General features: G+C 38.4%; 1 long non-coding RNA gene across 1 annotated transcript in view; it reads right to left on the reverse strand.

Annotated features, from left to right (window-relative positions):
- Positions 1-1,490: 1,490 nt before the first annotated feature.
- The window catches only part of LOC311302689, a 32,021-nt gene continuing 10,902 nt past the window's right edge, over positions 1,491-22,609 (reverse strand). The window contains exons 2-3 of the long non-coding RNA XR_014629648.1: positions 7,589-7,649; positions 1,491-1,853 (exon numbers count right to left, since the gene is read on the reverse strand). This is a non-coding gene — a long non-coding RNA (uncharacterized lncRNA). The remainder of the gene's footprint in view (positions 1,854-7,588; positions 7,650-22,609) is intronic.

The raw sequence follows: 22,609 nt of genomic DNA on the forward strand, positions 1-22,609 counted from the left end.
GAGTTAAACTTGAGATTTAGCCAACATTAGCTCACATGTCAATATGGGGCAAGTTGTCTCAATGACTTTGGGGCAAGTCGTCACATGTGCCCCAGCACCAACCCTGTCCTGCCTAGCACGCCCAGTTATGCTTCTGCTATCACCAGCTCACCCTTACCCAGCAATGCTATTGCTGACAGTGGGCTACCAACTCCAGTGGACATCCGGCCATATCCCAAAGACGGCCCCCGAAAACCAGCCAGCAAAGGAAGAAAACGACGCAAATCAGCAATACTTACTGACACTCCAGTGAAGCAGCAACTAGAAATAGAAAATAATAAGTCTCAATCTAGCAAAAAAGCGGTTTCAAAAGAAAGGGAAGCAGAAATCTGGACCTATGAAAAACAAGGCAGCTACATTTACATTTAGTCATTTAGCAGACGCTTTTGTCCAAAGCGACTTACAAATTAGGACTAAATTAAGTGAGTCATTGTGAAGAGGCAAAAAAAACAACACAAGAAGTGCTCAAAATACGAAGTTCAGGCATTGTTCAGAGTAGCATATGCGTAAAATGTGTAAAATGCAACAATTGGGCCCATGATGCTTGCACCTCAGGCCAGGCAATTTATGTGTGTCAGAATTGTGACTCTGGAGATGAGTCCGATTAGTCAGATACAGGGCATCTGTTTTGTTCAGAGGTTAAGTTAAGCAGGTTATCTGCAGCATTCCATTCAGTTATCAGGATCTATGTGCAAGCCATAGAACGTTTGAGTTTAAAGTTCAAAGTAAAGTGGTTTTGCCACTTAATTGAAATGTGCATTATTTGGATTGAAATAATTGTTTTTCCAGGTTCTCCAGGCACAGATGTTTATATTTCCAGTTCTGTTTTGAGTTTAAAAAACAAAATCAATATTCACAATTAAGTAGTTGTGTTCTTATTTTTAGATAATCTAGTGTGACAACTTACCCGCCCTAGTGTGACAACTTACCCGCCGATGGGGCAAATTGTCACAAGTGCACACTCGCTATTCAACAGTCTACAACTCCGTAATGAGATAAGATATGAAGATGTTATGAATACAACATATGTGCCCAAGACTTCCTTCTTTCATTTAGTATGAGATTTATACCATTTTGATGTATGGTGCTCAGTAAATGTTAGACAGTGTGAAAAGTGTGACAACATACCCCGCTCTCCCCTACTCGATAAAAACTCCTTGTGGTTTCATCGATTTGAGCAACCATAAACGACGCAAAACATAGGCATTTTGAGTTTGTTATAGTGGTTCTAAATGTAGCAAATCACTTCCTGCCCTCCATCTGCATTTCGCGCCATGGCAACGCAGTGAGGTGACGTCATATGCAAACAAGCTATAGTCAAAGACTGCATCTTGTGTGAACTGAGCAATGTAAAGTTATCTCTGAAAAAATGTTGATTGTTTGCTTGCAGATGCCACTTGAATTGATATTATTTTATTAAATGCAATTAAATTCATGCTTGAGACCAGAAACTCACCTTTCAGCACAGCAGTTATACAGGAGTTGAGTAAAGATGGACATAGACACAGAAAAAAGATTTGCACCGGTCATCTGATGACATAAAACTGAAATCTGAAGGACCTTGGATCCATGGTTTGCCAAGCTGGTAAATGTAAGGGCAAAAGAAGGATGTGGTGCTTTGATGAAGTTTCTTTGTCCCTTTGAACCAATTTGAAAGCGCTCGAAATTCAACTCTTTTATACATATTTCTGGGTTTAATCTCTCGTTCGGCTCTCTGCCTTTGGTTCCTGGTGGGATTGGATGGAGTTTAAATGTTAGCTCAGTGGGTGTGGGCTCTCTGCTCTTCCTGCCCTTTGATGCCTGCCACCCTCAGTCTGTATGTCAGAAACAGAGAAAAACACACAGACAGAGAGTAAAAAAGAGAGGACGACAAAGGTTATATGTAATGGTGGCTTTAATATGCTTAACAAATCTTTTAGCATGCTAATTAATAATCTTTTTTTTTTCTTCACTACAAAGTAACCGTTTGAGTGAAAACAGCTTAGCTGAGAAGAGATAGACAGATTGACAGAGAGGGAAGAGAATGAACAGGATGCTGAATAGAGAGGAGGAGGAAGTGGAAATAGCATCTTTTACACACATGGCTGCCATAAGGAGACCGTGTCCAAAGGACCTGCTGATTTCAGATGAGTTTTTAGATTTGTGCACAGTGCTTGAAAAGAAAAGGGGAAATAGCTTATGGCTACTTTGCTCACTGGCGGCATGAAGGGTACACAATGAAGAGAAATTCTTAAAGGGATGGCTAAATAAAGAAATAAAATTTACTCACCCTCATGCCGTTCCAATCTTGTATGGCTTAAATATAGGACAATTTAGGCAAAAATAAATAAATACATTTTTTACCATATATATATATGGTACACAATTATCCCATTCAAATCTAAGTGATAAGCGAGTAAGGTCAAAAGTAATCTAAAAGTAATCAAAAAGAAGTCAGAATACTGTACATTACCTAATATAAGCCATCTAGATTACGTTAATGACTACAGTTTTCATCATGTAGTAATCAGTAACAAACTACAATTTGCAAGTTATCTACCCACTGTTTATGGGTGTACTATCCTTTTGAATGAAAATTTACAGAAACTCTCAACTTACACTACCGTATCATGGTTTCCATAAAAACATAGAGCAGCACAACTGATTATTTTTTTTTTAACATTGATTATAATAAGGTGTTTATTGGGCACAAAATCATCAGCATAAAAGAATGATTTCTGAAGGGTCATGTGACACTGAAGACTGGAGTAATGATGCTGAAAATTACAGGAATAAATTACATTTTAAAATAGAAAACTGTTATTTTAAATGGTAATACTATTTTGCAATATTACTGTTTTTACTGCATTTTTGTTTAAATAAATACAGTCCTGAGCATAAGAGACTTTTTCAAAAACATTTTACCCATCCACTTCAGTCTCAGTTAGAAAATTCAAACAGTTCAAACAAATCAAAGTCAATCCGAACACTAAAGTCGATTATTCTGCTTTTACAGCTTTTTAAAATTTGTTTCTTTCTCCAGTCCTCCGTTAGTAACTATCAACCGCTTGCACCTTTTCTCTTTCATTTCTCATAATTTTGCTCTAATGCTTAAGCTGCTGACACTATTCAAATGAACCCTTCATGTAATCCCTCCGTCAGTGCCATGGTAATGTCCAGAAAGATGCTATTTACAGTAAGAATGGTTAAAGAAATGAGAGTGAGGAGGAAGGTGCAAAAAAAATAAATAAATAACAACAATGTTTAAGCAGAACTATAAAGAGACTTACATGAATATTAAAATTCTCACATTTCATTTGCAGTGCATGTTTGATCTTTGCGAAGCACCAGGTTTGATGTCAATGATGCCAAATGCAAATGAACAAAGCTGCAACATTTTTGAGATCTGAGAGCAATGAAACATTTTCAAGTAACGAACGATAACCAGCACGAGGATGAATAAATGACAGAGTATTCAATTTTCCAACCCAAAGACTTTTTCAGTTTCTATAGAGATGAATAGAGACAGTGACTTCTCTTTTTGCACTTCTAAGCTCATCTCTGGTTCTGCTGGGCTTTCACAGGCTGTCCTTCACATCTGGCCCTCTGAAGTAGCTCTCAACCCAATCACTGACTGATCTGTCCAGGCGGATGTGTTCTGTGGCCATGCACGCTGCATGTGGGCACCTCAGACTACATCTCTAAAACTCAGACAGGTGTGAGTGCTCAGACAGACACAGGGGCCACTGAAACCAGCCATACACATGACCAAAATACAGACTATCAATGCTTTCCTCATCACATACTATTCAGTTTGTGAGAAAAAGAGTTGACGCAATCCAAATCGTCGTTACATCAAAAATAGCATTAAAAGGATACTATTTCAAACTATTTCTAGAGGATTGTTGATGCGTATATGGTAATTTTTTTCCACAACCCCTTGCACAATGGAAGTTCTTTTTCAACTTTCAGTTGTAGACAAGTGACAAGGAGTGTGATGCTGATGTTGCTACAGAAGACATTAAATTCATGAACCTGAATGTTAAATCAATTTTTTTCTTGATCTTAAAAAACGTAGCTTCAAAAATTAGCTTCAAAACTGACTTTTTACACGGTCAGAAAATGAAGATACAACACAACCATGTTTACACGTCAATGACACTTAAGTAATCAGAAATTTGGCCCGCCTTGTATTGATAATATGCAATATTGGCATTTAGCATTAATATTAAAGCATATTTTCTGCATATATGTATATATTTTGTTACCTTCAACCTGGCTGGGGACAGCAGATGAAAATAAGCCATTGGCTAAATCTGACACGTTTGCATCATTGTGATCTTTAATAAATGTATCCTGTTCCTGTAAGTAAGTACGCACGCAAGTAAATTAAATAATTTTCTTATAGACTTGAAGTCAGCATTAAATGGCAATTCACCCCATGTGTTCTCTAAATGCATATCATAGATCTTATAGTGAACAATTCATCCGTGCACGTTTCATTTTTCAAAAATCTCCTAATGTTTAATCTAAATGCCATAACTGGAATGTGTGGTGAAAGCAACAGACTTCTCTGTGGTGACGAATGCAGAACTTCTCCAATCATTTAGTGCGCTCAAACCCTGCCCTTGTAACCTCGTATTCTTGTGTCTCCACTTTTCAGTGCAATGCCCACATCTCAAAATCTAATCTACAACCAATGCACAGAACAAAGTCCCCAGCCTACATTTTTTTCTTTCTTGAGAAATCCATTACACTTGGATGCACATCACAATAGAGAAGAAAATATGTTACTACTTCCGTTTCAACACAACTTTAAAGACTTTGTTGTTTTTGACTCAATTATGGAGTTCAAGGGAGCTCTCAAGTAAATTATCTCTGTGAATTAAGATCTTTGCTATAAGCCTTAGAAGAATCTGAGATACTGTTGGAGGGACCAGGATGAGTTCCCAGTGAACACAAAAAAATACCATGAATTGCCCCAGAATACTAAAAAAAGGATGAAGGAACCCTTGTCTTTGACAGGGAATCAAATGGACATTTTTTATTCTGTCTGTTCCCATCCGTCTCCCTGGCTGTGCCCACCCTCCACAGCCCTTTATTTTTATCTCCACCGATGCGCTTGCGGCAATGTGACTTTGTCTTATTTCACGTCCAAAGATCGCCATTGCAACACTACTGCCAACAGCTAAATAGTCAAAAGCGATCCAAACAACAGATGAAATGTACAGAGGAGAAAAAAAGCCTTTGATGTACACTATTCATTAATGCGCTGTGACGATAGGACAGACCAAAGCCTATCTGTAGTGCGGGACCTGACTGAGAAATGAATTGTGGGAAAACTCATCATCCTCAAGGTTGGCAATGTGAGTACCTCAAGTACTTGTACTGGGCCCCATGCAACTCTCACAGGAAGCTTGTATGAATGTACGACTAGATACCTGACCAGCTCTCACCTATCCATGTTACCATGCAGGTCCATTAATGACTCCACCATGGGCAGCCCTGGAGGCTCTTGGCACTGCTGCGCTGGCTTTATTGACTGTTCTGACATGCTGAGGTCTCAGGAGAGGTGCTGGGGAGAGCAGTGAGTCACACAGCTGCAGGGCCAATGTGACAGGCCTGACAGACACATACTCTCCATGCAGAAAGAGAAACCATGCATTCAGTCTGGGAGATTGGCCCACGGTTGCATTCAGCCACCGTGTCTCTGTAAATCTATGCAATATGTCTTGGAGAGACTGGCTATGCCATCCCGCCAGCAACTTTGCGGTAAATGCAATTTATTGCATTAGGAATTTATAGGCTCCTGTCACACATTCATTAGCCCCATCAATTCCTGTTAAAGAACATTTTTTAATTTTCCTATGAAAAATTCCTCCCATACAAGCACCAAATACGAGTATATAAAACAGTGTCACTCGTGTCACTATTTTTTAGCCAAGAATGTAGTTGTTTGAACTTTAAATATGTGGTTTATTTATAAAGATAGCGCCTGTTTGAAAATTCATTTCGACATTTTTGGAGATGTGAGCTCCAGGGTGTCGAGGCCATTCAGCGCTCATGTACCTGCCGAGAACAGCCTTACCTTGGCCAGTTCTTCTAGAATTTTCTGCTGGCTCTGATGTCTCTATAATGGTTAAACATGAGATATTATTCGGTTTGGGTATATCTAACTAACGGGGCAATCTTTGTTCTCATTAATCTATTATTACTAGATTAAATGTTGTTCCAGAGCAAATCGTTTTGGCTGAGGGCAAATATAGAGCCATATCGCACTTGTGTGACTTGTGTTCTACACAGAAGAAAGCCCTGTCTAGTCTATTCCCCGGTACGGGTTGTGTCGAGCCATTCGTTAGTCTGGTTGTTTGATGAGAAAAAGATGAAATGTGGTTACAATAAACGCGTTAAGAATCCGTACAATTGCAGCAGCGGAGGACTCTTATTCTGCTGTGGGAACTGAGGAAGAACTAATGACGGAACAATTTGATCTTCGGCTGACAAATCAGAGGAAAGGGGCGTTTCATTCCCGCCCACATGTGGAAATCGAATATTCCAGCTGTTTATTAATTTTTCTACCTCAGAACGAAAAACGAAAAATCAAGCTGAAATCTTGTTTTGGAAAAAATGAAAAAACGAAAAAGGAACCGTTTTCTCATTTTTCGACTTCAACTAATGATATGAATGATTATTTCCCCACCCTAAACTCAAACGATTAGTTAGGCCTAGAAAGATGCATTAGAAAGAGATGCATTTTACAATTCTCAGCGAAACACACTTATGACCTGCATATAGAAAGTACTTCAAACATTAAGTTAGTTTGTGCTTTAGCAAATACTTATTTTTAAAATCAACATAAAATGGAATTCGCAACCCATGCTACTTCCATGAGGGTTATAGTGACACATGATATTCAATTAGAAATAAAATAGAGACTGACATTTTATCTATTGGGAATTTATGAATTGTGAAAGGTGGCCACTAAATGACAGGTGGTTGAAAATGAATAGGGATCATTTCAGGGTTATTACACTTTGAGGAAGGACTATGAAGACCAATATTTTTGGTTTGGAATAACATGCACCAGTGAACGGTTCACAATAAGACCAAGTATATGTACCAAGTAAATGGGGTCCATTTTGTCATCTAATCAGCACACTCTTCATGTAGTAGGCTACTCACTAGTACATGAGCCCAACCTTAATGGAGTGCGTTTAGCTGATCAGCCCAATGAGTTTGGTACACAACTCTGCCTGTGGGCTTCCCTGGGGCCTTCGACTGTCGACTTCATTTAGCCTGTTTCGTTCCCCACGCTGGGAGAAATACACAGTCTCTGGCCTACTGAAGCGGAATGGAACCACAAGAAACCACCTTCAGGAGGCTGATTTACCTGGGGCCGTTTCCACAGCAACGCACCCCAGGGAGGTCTCGGAGACAAGAGCGAGGATGCCCAAGCACCCACCCCAAATTTCATGCAATATATACAGAGGAGATGGTGTTTTCTAGCATGCGGAGGAGGAACGGAGACATACTCTGGATTGTTTTTCCATGCTGATGCACATCCACTAACCTTTTCAGCGACGATAGTTCATCTCCGTCACTCGTCTCCACTGCACTCGCACAAAAGCGCCCTGCAAAGGCCGGGCAGAGAGAAAACACACAGTAATTGCTGTCACACAGCGGCTAGATGTGTTAGCCTGCAGTCCTACACATGTACAGCAGCCACAAAGACTGCCGTTTAAAACGGCAAACGTGGGACGAGTTCAACCCTTGTCTCGTTTTGTTTTCGATTTACCTGCAGAGCTGCGGCTTAATAAGAGAACGTTCATTAAAGGGAGTCTTCATTAGAATTGCTTTTATGTTTTGTCTGTGACACTTATAGTGCCACCGCTTGTCAACGAGCAGAAGTTCAGCTACAAATATGCCATTTAGGCTTAGAAAGAGCTATAACCTGTATGCGTCGAAGGATTCTGGGGGATAATAGCCTCGTGACAAGACAGGCTGTGGTATGAGCGTCCCATCTGTATGTCTAGCGCCCCACCTGCCCTGTCCTTCTGTCCATCTGCGCAAATGCCCGAGCACAATCCCATGCTGCCAGAGACAGCATACAATGATTAATAAACACAAACACATACAAGCCACACCTCTGCGCTGGCAATGGACATTGTAACGGCTACAATTTTAAAGCTCAAAGAGGTGCTGTTAATACTGATCACACATTAGCATGAGAGTTTGCACAACAACAAATGTACAATTTAAGCTACATGCTCTGTAAAAAAAAAAAATTCTGTGAAATTTACGGTAAAAAAAACTGGCAGCTGTGGTTGCCAAAAACTGACAGTAAAAAAAAAAAAAAAAAAAAAAATGGTATCAGGTTTACAGATTTAATGTAATACATTTTTCATTAACTGATATATTTTTAATATGCCAACCTATACAACCTGAATTTACATTCAGGGTTGACACCTTTTGGGAGTAGGAGACCATTTGCCTATAGGCCCACCTTCCTTTGTGTGCCAGTTATCTCTAAACTTTTGTTTTACTTCTTTGGGAATGAGACCTTTGTACCAGTCGCACTGAGACATTTCAAATGATACCAAACATGTTTAATACTGTATGATAATTATTCACATTAAACCATATAGATTCTTGGGTGAATTTAGGTGGGGATGGGTGAAGGGAATGATGTGTAAATTGGGAGGTGGTCAACTCAAGTGTGATCGTGTCTCGAATGATGGTGCTAGCTTCACAAGAGGGAGTTCAAATGTTAATTTCCTTTGTTCTCTCAGAGAGTTGCCCTCTGTTCCAGTTTTTCAAAAAATTAGGGAATTCTGGGAATGTCAATTTACAATTTTTTACTGTCAATTATATATGACTTCCAAAAAACTGTCAATTAAAGTTAAATTAAATTAAATGTAAGGTTAGATATATTACAGTAGTTCATCGTATATAGTAAGGAAACTTATTTTTAACCAATTACCTTTTTTTTTTTTTTTTTACTGTCGCATTTTACCGTTAAAATCACTATCATTCTTTAAAGTGCGAGAGTCCGGGGCAAGTTGTCACAATTTAAACTTCAGTGAATATTTCTCACTTTTTAAAAGTCAGTTTCTGTCTAGACATGCCTTAAAGACTTGGCTACAAAAATGGGAAATAGAAAAATATACTAGGCAAAAATATATACACAGTTTATTTAACATATTGACCTTTTGTGACATCATGCCCCAGTGCATTGACATGCTTGATTAGTGACCTACAAATAATGCAGAATCTTTGATAACACCTTAGAATGAGGAATAATTAGTTTACATTAGTTAATGCACATGTTATCATTAACTCAATTAATTGAACACTCTTTTACAGCATTTAATGTTAACTTAAGGTTAGTGTTATATACTAATTTATCTGTTCATAATTCATTAAATAAAGTTAATTTATACAACTTGAAATTGTTTGAAGTATACAAATGAACAAACCAAGATTTATAAATACTTTAAAAGTAAATTGTTAATTCATGTAACCTAATGTTAACAAATGTTTATACCCATATTTCTAATTATCTTTCATAATTGTTTCTTATTTTAAAAATGGTCAATTTGTTTAAATTAGATTTTGCATCCCATATTTTCAATGAGCACTCAGACTTTTGGAACCCTCTATATATTTTCAGTTTTTCCCTCTGCCTCTATTTCTATGTCAGATGGAATGTAAAAGGCAAGCGTTCTGCTCCATGGATAAATCACAGATTGTGGCACGTGATGCTACTTCCTGTTGCCATGACTGCCCTGAGAGCTACAATTTTAAGGCTTTTTTTGCCACCTCAGTATGATGATTGAAGAAAAGAAAGAAAAAAAACTCTTTATTTATTAAGAAATTCTGATTTTAATCCAACTGAAAATGGCAATTTTACACTTTCTCACAAAAACAGGAGGTCACAGAATAAATTTAGTCTCTGAATTTGATGGCTTATTCCTTTTAAATGCCTGGGGAATTTATGATTTAGTGGTGAACGTAATGTTTCGTAATTGCATGGTTTCAGTATGGAAGTCACAGGTGAGAATAAATGAGTATTAAAGAGGTGCGCTTGAAAAGAAGAAAAATATGGTCTTATTAGTGCTCATTTATAAAAACTAGCAAAAGGGAGCCCTGAAAAAAAAAATCTGAAAGGAGGATAGAGGAAGTGCACACAGTGGAAAAAGTTTGCGTTAACGCCTCTATAATTGACTGAGTTCAAAAGCCTGGCTTCTTAGTCAAAAACCAAAGCGAATTAGTGTCTTTCGTCGCTGCAAAAGTCTGGACCGTACAGGTTGAATGCATGCCTGCTGCCTTACTAAAATTAATTAGGAGTTCTTAACAAGGTTCTGACGGTCACTTTCTCTGGTTTTGATGTGCATTCTTTTAAGCATGAGAATATGACACACATAGGAAAGTTTTCAAACTTATTAAGACAATAATGATCTCATCTGTATTACTTCCAAGTGCAACAAAAGAAGCCTTTCCAACTTTGAGCACAATGAACAAAGATGCCAGTGTTTGGTTTAGTCCAATTTTTGCCAAGAGCTGCACTGCGTGTTGAACGGCACACTTAATAAAGAGCATGTACAGTTTGTTTTTTAAATAAATGGCACTTTTCCCCAATATCGTCACCCAATAGTTGTGTAATTTCTAACACCAACATGTTCTCATTGTTCATCTACAGCAAAGAGGTGAAAGACACTCTCTCTGTAGGGAGACAAAGGTGCATACATTTATCATGAGCGCTCTGTGTATCTATCTCTGCAGTACTTTCACAATGCAACGCCGGCAACAAGGTCTCTGCAGATTCATAAGCGTGAAAAATGGATGAATAAATGCATGAATAAACAGTATGGAGAGGAAACATATTCATGAGATAAAACATTTATATTTGCATTCACAACAAAGTGGGTATTGCAGTTTTCCTTCCTGTAAATATTAAATAAAGGACATACTGATAGAGATGAATTAAATACATTTCCACGGGCGCTGAGCCTCGGGTTCAAATCTGTCTGACTTGTTATTTTCACATTTGACCTCACTTGAGTCAAATTTGAATCAATATCCTCCTAGTGAAAATTGGGAAATGTGTCATAAAATTTGAACATGTTTTACTCAGCAAGCATTTCTTTAACTAAAACAAAAATATTATATTTATGCAGAAGTTATAATCCATTTATTTACTTTTTGAGCGTAGACCTGAAAATGGAATTTCCAACTTAAAGGGGTCATATAATGCCATTTTTGTACAAGCTAATATGATTTTTTAGGGTCTAAATTAAAAGTCTGTAATATACTTTAATTAAAAATTCTCATTAGTATTGTAAGAAAACACTCATTTTACCTGGTCAAAAACAGCTCTGTTTTCAGCACGCCGTTTAAGTGCATGTGTCTTTAAATGATAATGAGCTTTGCTCACCCCGCCCCTCTGTTCTGTGCCTACACTGTAACACAATAACAATAACGCGTTGTTCATTATAAACGTGGGATTATGAATTATATTGAGAACGTCGTACATAGAAAACATGCCGTAATGTATCCTGAGTGTAAACCTTAGCCGCATTCATTGTGAAGCGTGCAGCAAGCAATTTGCAAAGATTAATATAAATATTAATATAAAGGTTAATAAAACTTTACACTCACTTCTTCTTCTGGAGGTGCAGCAGGAACACGAATAGTTGGTACCGATCCTTTTTTCAGGAGCAGCTTCTTAGCAAAACCAGTTTTATATTGACCTCGTTTGTAAAGCAGTCTGGTGTGTGAAATGATTCGCGCAAACATGAAAGCATTGACGTTGATCGTGGGGAATATTCCCTTCAAAAACACACTCGATTTAGGAACATCAAAATGACTGCTGTGTTCCTTATTACACCCAAGAACAGAACACCATAATCGCTTAGACGCCATTCTGCTCATAGACAGTGCTCCAGCGTATCAACAATGACCGCGCCGGTCCGCGCGGACTATGATTGACAGCTCGCTCACGAGCGAGGGCGGGTCTGTGTTGAAACGCTGCTGTCAATCAACAATCGTGGGAGGGGCGTCGATTTAGTCACAAAATCAAACTGCTTGATTTGAGAGGGGAGAAAACATATAAGAAGATAAAAAAAAAAAAACACTGGATGGATTTTTATCATTTTATGATGGTTGTGTATAGGCACTGCCAACACACATTTCAGTACAATCAACTTGTAAAAGTGCATGTACCATTATATGACCCCTTTAAACTGTTATAAATCTTGAATGCTTTTTAAAGAAGATGCTTGGCAGATTATTGCTAAATTGAAAAGGGTAAAAAACAAAACAAAACAAAAAAAGTCACCTTAAAGTTATAGAAGTTTATATGAAAAATGCACAAAAATACTATTTAAAATTTCTGAATGAAATATCTATTTTCCAAAAACATGTTTTACTCGAAAACTGCAGGAAAGCCATACATCTAAACAAATTGTGTTCCAAATTAGAGGTTGATATCTCAAAAAATTAGTTTTCAGCAAGATTTGTTTGGTCGCAGTACAAGATTTTTTTTAATTAGATGAAATTCCTTTCCCATTCACTTCCAATGCGAGGAGTTTGTTTGTTTGTTTGTTTACTTTTATTGCCCCCCTTGGGGGACACTAGTTTTGCAGAAAAAGGTAACAGACATACAGACAATACATTAAAAAAAAAACACATCGCACACATCATAGTTCATATATATTTGAAAAACACAAAAACACCTCCTATGAAGAGTTCAATAGACCAACAGCACCAACACAAAAAAAAAACCCTTAAATCGTTTTGTTCTACCACCCGGCACCCTAAAAAGACGCCCAGAAGGCAACAATTGAAATTCTTTAAGTAAGGGATGATCAAAATTTTGTACAATTGAATGTGCCTTATTCAAAACCTGTCTATGATAAATATCAATAGGCTGGATTTGACTTACCCCTATAACTTTTCCTGCAACCTTAACAAGACTATTTAGTCTATTTCTATTTGTCAAAGTTAAATTGCCAAGCCAAGCTACAAGACAAAAGGGAAAAAAAATTATTCAATAAAAGACTTCTTCATCTTAGAGCATTCACTGAATGTTTTCATCTTCCTTAAAAAAAAAAAAAAAAAAAAAAAAGGCTTTGTTGAAACTTATTGCAAACGATCGATCCATTTGCTTCAAAACTTATTTTGTTGTCAATCACAGTTCCCAGATATTTATAATTGTCAGTCATTTCAATATCCACATAATTTGTCTTTGTCAACCCTGGACTTAATGTTAACCTTCCAAAGTCAATCAACACGTCCTTAGTTTTTTCCACATTCAACTGAAGGTACGAGAGTGACAAGAGTGACAATTTATTTTCCAGGACCTGAAGCATGAGAAATCATGTCCATGATTGTGTGTGTGTTGGGGGAGAATTTTTTTGGTCCATTTTAGGAAAACAGCTTATAAATCATAATAAGTGATGTTTTTTGAAAATGTAAAAATGCAGAAAGTTTTCTGTGATGGGTAAGATTAGGGTTAGGGGACAGAATGTCCAGTTAGTCCAGTATAAATATCATTATGTCCCCATAAAACATGAAAACACAACTTAGATAGATAAGATAGATTGATAGATAGAGCAATGGATAGAACGAACAAATGAACGAAAGACAGACAGACAGAATGAAAAAACAACAATGACAGACAGACAGATAGACAAATGCCACTGTTCATGTGCATTACAGCCCAATTTACCCCCATTTTTAATAGTGAATCTTTACTAAATCAATTAAGTAATTAGACAAGTTGAATATTTCTGAGGTCACACGTCTCAGTTTCTGTGACTGTATAATTAGCGTCTCTTTCTCTTTTAAGACACACATCTATCAGTTAACAAGCCCTAAATACCACCTGTGTTGTCAGACAGCTCTGGGTAAGTCATGCTGAAACCCCACAGTCATGTTTACTCCAGCTCTCAGAGCCCCACATAAGCAGATGCTTGTACAGGCTTCTGGCACATTGAGCTGTGTGAAAAGTCACTTTCTTCCTCTCTCTTTGATCACTGCATATAACAGGCTGAAAAAAAACAACCCCTCAAGTTCATCACGCTGCAAATAATTACCACAGAAAGGTGGATCGCTCTAAGGAGCTCAGAGTAAACGGAAAATTTTAACGGCTGATTTTCACAGCTCGCAGCTGCTTTGAAGTTGCTTAGCTACAACAAAAGGCTAAAGAAGTTAAGAGAGCGCTTGGGTTTTAACTTTTTCCACCATTCGACAAGTATTCGCCTTTATTTACCTATCACAACCTCCTTTGTTCGGTTTTAAATATTAGTCAGTTTTACTGTGAAGCTCAGATAAGTAAGCCTGCATCACATTAGTACAGTCAGCACCTTGTAGGAAATACGTAGAACAACCTGCGTATGACAGCCCGAATCATTCTCTGTGTCTTAAAATGCCAAACCACTCATGTCCCCTCGGTGCCTGAGAGTCTTTAGGTCCCTTAAGATCCCGCCTGACTGGATTCATTAATGCAGGAGGAAGTCTCTCTCCGACATCTCTCCCAGTGCACAATGCTCTGCGAGGCGGCAGATAAGTCCAGCTCAGCTCGTCTCTGGAGCTCTGTAGGGAGCTAAAGATCCTTGAGCGGGCTATGACTTCCATTCCTCACGGGGTAATGTCAAAACTTTATGCAGTGGCGAGCGTATGCGCATAAGCAAAACCACAACCACTTTAATGATTCCCAGGTCAAAGAACCTTCAGTTTTAAAGTGTCCTCGAGAGGGATAACATCTCATTATTAGTCGAGGCAAGTGATTGCAAACAAACCGATTGTGAAACTAGTTTTTCTGATAAACTGTTTTCAGGAGTGCGTAAAGCACAAACCCGATGAAAGTGCTGGTTCAGATGGGCTAGTGATGGTCTAGCAAAGGGGTGCCCAACCCTGCTCCTGCCGATCGACTGTCCTGCACAGTTTATCTCCAACCCTAATCAAACACACCTGAAGCAACCAATTAACATCTTCAGGATCGCTTGAAAATTAAAGGCAGGTGTGTTTGATTAGGGTTGGCGATGAACTGTGCAGGACAGTCGATCGGCAGGAGCAGGGTTGGGCACCCCTGGTCTAGCAGGTGGACCAATAGAAAGCTAGTTCTACTGGACCAATAGAAAGCTTGTAAAGTTAGTCAAGTAGGGGTTTCCCGTACAACGACGTAACTCGCTGGCTCACTACCATAGTACGATGCATCGTTGAAGAAATCAACTAGCCAGTCACGACCGTTTCCCGAAACCGTATTGTCGCAAATTGGTCGTTCAACCACGTTGGTAATGTTGTCACACAGGTGGTGGAGTAATAACTTTCTTTAATGAATCTGTTTGAGATCGAATTAATGCTAGATGTTTTGCTATAAATTACGAACATGGCATCTGAGGACTATTTCTCAGTTATTTTGCTTTATTTCCAGATTCAATCATAAGTCTCGTTCTTGCGTAGTAGAGCACGTTCGCACATGCGCACTCTTCAAAAACGGTGCTTTAAATCTTTTGACAAACTAAAAGACGTAAATGACATTTTTATGTATTCTAAATTAAAGACACAGGTTGTACTGAATGTCAGCTTGCTTATTTGGCTCAAAATAAGGATTTATTAAGTCCACGTCATGTAAATGAGAAGCTATGCTTCTAACCACAGGTGGAGAGCTGTCGTTCTAACTACACAACTTTGCGATGCTGTTTGCGAATGTTCGTTGGAACGATGGTTTCGGGAAACACGGACTCGTTGAACTATGCTGATAACGACGGAACTTGCGAACATAGTTGGCCAACGATGCTTTTGGGAAATGCTTCCCAGCACGGTCACTGCCAACAGTCCATTTGCTGACCATCTGATGCAGAAAGTTCACTTTCTCGATCTGGCAAAGTCTAATCTGTTTATTTAACTTACGATATTTTTATTAATAAAGCTGCAGTCGGCAAGTCTGGCAGATTGGGTCGACTTAGCCAAAATGTTGAATGTTTACAACCCTCATGCCCCTCCCCCACTACCAGCGAGCACCCTCCCATCGAATTCGTGCTCGTCAGTGCGTGTGCACCAGATTTTCTGTGAACGTGTCCGTCTCTTCAGCATCGATCAACAACATGGACTCGGAGGTAGGCTGCCCTGGCTAATCTACCCATAGATAGCAATAACCGAGGAATTGGAAGCTTGTTAGTAGATTTTCTCTCCGCCATCATGATTCGTACAATCCATCACACCTGCGAACTTAAGGCGTGTGCACGAACTGTGATTGACAGTCAGATCTCACACAGCCCTGCGCTGATTGGACCCGATGATCCGGGAGCGGTGGATTTTTGCAAAACAAATAACAGGCTCCAGGTGGAGGTAGAAGCACTGGTTCTTTTCTAAAACCGGCTGATTTGTGTTGTTCTGTCGGAGCATAGTGTCGGTTTCAGTGAATATGATCAAAAAAATCTTGCCGACTACAGCTTTATCAGCAATTCTGATCATCCACAAGCGATTAGTAACGATTTCAACATATATACATTATATAACAATACAATTGCAATATCCATGTAATGTATAAATGTAGAATATAAAATTATTATAAAATATACAAAAAAAATAACATTACAAACACACAACCAATTGGAGTAATAAAAGAAAACATTTTTTTTATAATTTTTTTACATAAATGAACATTTTTATTCAGCAAATATGCATTTATTTGATCAAAATAGACAGTTAAGATAATTTAAATGTGTGTATACAGTTTTTGCTAAATTATATTTATGCAGTAGTTATAATCCATTTATTTACTTTTTGCATAGAGGTAAAAGACGTTAGCAACCTCTAGCATAGACCTGAAAGTTGAATTTCCAACTTAAACTGTTGTAAGTCTTGAATTCTTTGGCACAAACTTAAGTTTTGTCTCTGTTAAAAGAAGACGTTTGGCAGATTATTGCTGAAGTAAAAAAGGTAAAAAAAAATGTATTAAAAAATAAAGCGAATGTATGAAATTTGTTTGAACAAAAGAGACAGTAAAGATTTGTTATTAGGCAGCACACAAAAATGTAACATTGAAAATAATAAGAAACGTTTCTTGAGCATCAAATCAGCATAAAAGAATAATTTGTGACCGGAATAATGGCTGCTAGAAATTCAGCTTTGCCATCACAGGAATAAATTACATTTTTAAATATATTAAAATAGAAAAGTTATTTTAAATTATAATAATATTTTACAATATAAAAAAATATACATATTACCGTCCCATACCGTTTTTCCAAACTAGCTCAAAATATATTTCCAATCACCCCACCCTTAAATGGCATATAAAAAAACAAAAACTGTGGTTGGTCTCTTTACAAGTCAGTTAGTCAGTCAGTCTCTTTCTGTCTAAGTGAATGATTCTTGCCCAGAATAACACGGTTCAAACGTTCTGCCGTTTATGTGAGCCTACAGTAGCTGAAAAAAATGGCACCTTGCTAGTTAAGCTACTTTGAAAAAGTCACATAAGAACACCAGCACAATGGCATCCCATGCTGGGAACCCGCATCCAAAACACAACATATGCTGGTGACCACTTAAGCTGGTCTTTTCAGCAGGGAAAATGCACATCTGCTGCACAAAGCTGCCATGTCATCTTATTTAGTGTCTTACTTCTTGCTAGCATACATGCGCCTCACTGTGTTTTCCAGGGACGGTCTCTACAGTGTCCTCTTACTGTCTTGGTGAGGATTTGTCCCTGAGTTTTTTGACAGGAAAAGGGTTTGAGTCTTGCGAGGCAATGTCAAGCAAAATTGCGAACAACAAAACTGCGAATAACACCAGCTGTAACACCTCAGTCTGATCTCCTTTTAGACTGTCAGCAGCTTCCGCAGCCTGACAGACCAAACGGAGACGAGTGGGACAGCTGTAGCAGCAGCCTAGCCGTTTAGCACCTAGCTTTAGCGCTGCGCTGCCTTTTGAACGCAGCAGCCAAGACTGTATACGGATGGAGGGAGGCGGTGACTCACAGGAATCAGCTCCGAGAACCTGTCGGGAATAGTTAAACACGACACTCCACACAAATAATAAGCACCGATTGTATTTCTCTAAATATTTCCCTTGCTCTTGGGAGGAGAGAGCCGCAGGGAAGTTTTCCTCCTACTAAAGATGTTGACCTTTACAAATAGAGTTGTGTCTCAGCCAAGGCTCGCCTCCCTTGTACCTGGCCGTTTCTTTGCACTAAGCTACTTTCATTTCCATTTCAAATCACATCATTTCTTTTTTTCATACAGTCACCCAGACGCCCACAGCACTGCTTTGCGCTTTAATGTGAATTAGCACTGTACTGGAGACGGGCAGAATTATTGTGGTGGGCTGATGCTTTTATTTGGACGTTCTGTATGGCTTTTGCATTATAAGGTCACGCAAATGCATGAGCACGTAAAACATGAAGTCACATGCAAGGCAGGTATGAAAAGAAGAGTTATCAATGCCCTGGAGTTGGAGCATTCGGAGTGCGCTGACATATTAAGAGGTGCCTCTCATGGGAACGCCAGGTTCGAGTCGAGAAATTGCTAGTAAATTTCACAAAGGAATTGCAAGCAACACATTGAATTTAACGTGAAATTAAGTAGAAAGACTAAAATAGTATTTTCTTGTGAAACATACTACAATAATCAATCTCTCTCTCTCAGCATCAAAAGAGTTTGAAAACCCCTGCTCTAGGAGAACAGAAACACTAAAAAGAAGACAACTTGATCAAAAGTCTTCATATGTCATCTCCATTTAATTCCATTGCCATCTAGGAAAAACATATAGAGCACATAAATACACACTCCAACTCAAATACACACTCACGTACTGTATGTAAACATGTTCATACTCTTACATGCAGGTACTTATTAAGATCTCCTTATCTACCTGCAGAGAAACACCCTTTATGTGTCATACTCAATGGATATCTTCTTGCACACACACGCGGAGTCGGTTGGCTCAGCGGGGGAACCTCATGCTGTGTGCTAAGGGACACGGGTGTTGTATTATACCAGGGGTGACAAATGAAAGCTGGCATACTAAAAGAAACGGCAGCTTATTTGGTATGCTAATGTGAGAGGGAGAAAGAAAACACAGGAGGCTGGTGTGGAGCGCATGAAAGAAAGATCAATTTGCTCCAATTGGCTCCAGCCATCCTTGGTTTTCTCCAGACTCTCCCACTGGGAGAACTGCGGCATCCACCTGGGACTCCATCTCTCTTTACACAACCTATTCTTCAAGTTGGTTTTAAAGCCCAGAGCAATGCGCAAAAAAACAGGGGCCGATTCTGCGGGAGGTTGGGTGCAGTGTGTCAATAAGCTTGGCCGCCCTATGTTTGGAATTGTATCACACCAAAAAAAAAAAAAAAAAAAATCTGAAACTGTGTGCAATGCATGGTTTGTCCTGTGGTGGTAGCGATGAAAATAATAATTTAATTGACATGCATTTCTTTTAAACAATGTATATTATTTCTAAAAAAACTCCTGAGATGCCTTCATCTGATCGATTTTTGAAGGCAGCATAGATGTATCCTTCGCTGCCTTTGAAATCCCACAATCCTGTGCTTTCCATTCGTTTGTGTGTAAATGTACATTTTTGATCAACGTTTTCCACTTGTCATTGTCTAGCGAGAAATTACTATTGTAGTCATTAAATATTCTCTTAGTTTTCACCAAAGCTCACTCACGTGAGGTACCATCGTGCGTAAACGCTGCCTGCAAAGTCATTGCCTGATAGGGCAGCGAGACAACAAGTCAGTCGGACGCAGCCAAGAAGAGAGCATCAGTAGTAGTGATGGCCGTTCAAGTGTGCCGCACACATCCTGAAAAGTGTAGCCAAAAATTTTGATTGCAATGTGCTTGCGATTGAGTTTGCAGGAGTATGAGCGATTATAACTGCACAGACTCCGGCTCCAAATGACATCATCAGTACAAGATGGCAACAGCTATTTCTGGGATTTCCCCCCAGCCCCCCCCCCCCCCCTTTTTCCAGTCTATTTTTCACCCAAAGAGTATTCAATTTCAGACTATAATGGTTGCTATGCACCTGATTATACTTCAAATAAGCTTTCTTTATACAAGCTGTGTTTTTGTGTGACAGCAGTGATAGATCAAATAATTTGACTGACTTTATCTTTGAATTTTGTTCAGCAAAATGAAAACCTTAATTCATGTTGAATGGAGAGAATAGGGTATTTTTCAATAGCTAATTGGTTTGAACATGTCCACATATGCAATCTTTTATCATATTCCAAATTAGGAAAACATAGTGTAGCCAAAGATATATTATGAGAAACGTGAACCATTTGTTCGCCCCTCGAGTATTTTGTTTATTTGTCAAGTGGCAGAAGCCATAAACGAGTCGCTAATGAATGGCCCGTCAGTATTTAACAGTTCTTCATCATAGATTACTGTCAAACAAATAATTGAACCTTTAAAATCATTTTAGGATAGGCTATGTGCAGGGATTGCAGAGTGATACATGACATAGTCAAATTATTTCCAATAATCCTGAAAAAAGGTTAAGATAAATGTTAAGAGTCCCTTCTTAGCCACAGTGTTCCTGTGTTCTAGAACCATCAGTCAACAAAGGAACTTTTGTAAAAGTGCAATGCTAGCTGCTAACGTTGTTGTGCAACAGTCCACCAATCTTCCAGAAAAACGTCTTTTTTTTTATGACTACCTAAATAGTTAGAGACATAATAATCTGAAACAGTCCTGTTGGCGTTGGCATGTGGTGCGGACGCCTATTAATTAATCCAAGAGCGCTGCTCTCAAAGAAAACCATAAACTGAACCTCTCAGTATAATGTATGGCACATGCAAGAACGCCCCAAACCGAAAACATATTGAGAGACATTTACATGAAAGTCTTTGGGAAAGTAATAAACTGCTGTGTGGAGTTTTTAAGGCTCTAGAAGAATCACTTATAGTTGCAAAAGACCTGTGCACTTTAAATGTACAGTTCAGTAGCTGTCTTAAATAATCCCTGGGCTCTCAACCAGTCAATTGCAAAAAATAAAATAATTATATTTTAATTAGTAGTGCTTGCTAAGGCAACCATCACTTTTGCCGAACACTTTGGGTGTTAGGGATTTGTACTAACTCCTAATCCTAAGTACATTAAACTTTAGAGCGTAACTCATCCAGGATTGTTAATGCAATGAACGTGAATGATATCTCAAAGAGGTGTGCCGTTACTTTTCTGAATGGTTTTTACTTGGCAAATAATAAAACAGGTCTAGACGTAAAGTGCAGTCACAAATTTTGAAGGTGATTTCAATAGTTTTGAGACCCTTTGACTGGGATAGTAAACATCCACATCGACATAGAACAAAATAAATCACCTAGCAACCAGCCAGAACACCACATGCAAACACTCAACATGCACTACTCTTCAAACAATGCAAAACTAAAGAAGAAGAGGTTTTCATGGGAACATGTGAATAAATCTAGTTTTAAATTCAAAGAGAAAAGATAGTCTATCTATGCTGCCCTGACATTTTATCCATATCCAAAACGATGCGATGTGAACATTATAGAGCATTAAACTCTCTCATGTAATGCCTGTTTTATTTATACTGGAAGATGGAGGGCGCCCTCGGGCAGAAAGTCCACAAGTGAGACTCATAAGCTAAATCCGAAATCGCCCCGTAAACTCTCATTCACTATTCCCTACGTTATTCCACTAATACTTTTCACTTAAAGGAGTGAATGAAAAGGAGTGAGCGAATTCGGAATTGCCGTTGTGCGTACATCGGTTGTACACTCATTATTGCAGTGCAATGTGGGATAGAATGAGTGCACTCAATAACGTCCACTACGATTTCGGACACCACTACAAATGGCTGTCCCCTCAAATAACGCCCCATTTGAGAGGGTATAGGGGGGCGATTTTGGATTCAGCCACAGAAGTCATTACACTTCATTCCAGGAAATCCCTTATATGGACAAAGGCATCCAGCTATCAATGTAGCTGAATAAAAAGCAGAAACGTTTCTCCTGATGAAACATGAAGACAATAAACATACGATTGTGATTGTGAATATATAGTTTATGTGCATTTTTCAAGCCATCTCATAGCCTTTATTACAGTATAAAACTATAAAATAAATGTTCTGCCTTATTCTGATTGTTTTTTACATTGTTTAAAATCCATGACTTAATGCACAAGTGTTTGTAGTACATAAACCAATCATTCATTTGTCATAAGTAAAATATAGGAAAATATTATAGATTTCAAATTAGTGGTTATTGTTTAGCAGTGTATTTGATTTCTTAGCCAATTAAAAGCAAGATTTAAAAATAAAACCTTTCTATTAGACAAAGGTGAGAAAAAAACAGGTATTACACTTGACATTTCTGTCCTCTGTACTCCTCTTAAACGAAGACGTTCAAAAGAAGAAAATGCAAGTGCGATTATTCATCTCTGTCCTTGAGACTGCTTATACATCTTCACAAGGTTTGTCACATTGAGATGTAGCTGGTGTAACGAATGGGTTCGAATTATGATTTCATCTTTGTGGGGGTCTCTTTAAAAAAAGGGGAAAAAAAGTAGCCTATGAGCAGGCGCAGTGTAGTTTAATGTAAATAAATAAAAAT

This window comes from Rutilus rutilus (genome assembly GCF_951802725.1).
Source record: "Rutilus rutilus genome assembly, chromosome: 13".
Taxonomy (NCBI): domain Eukaryota; kingdom Metazoa; phylum Chordata; class Actinopteri; order Cypriniformes; family Leuciscidae; genus Rutilus; species Rutilus rutilus.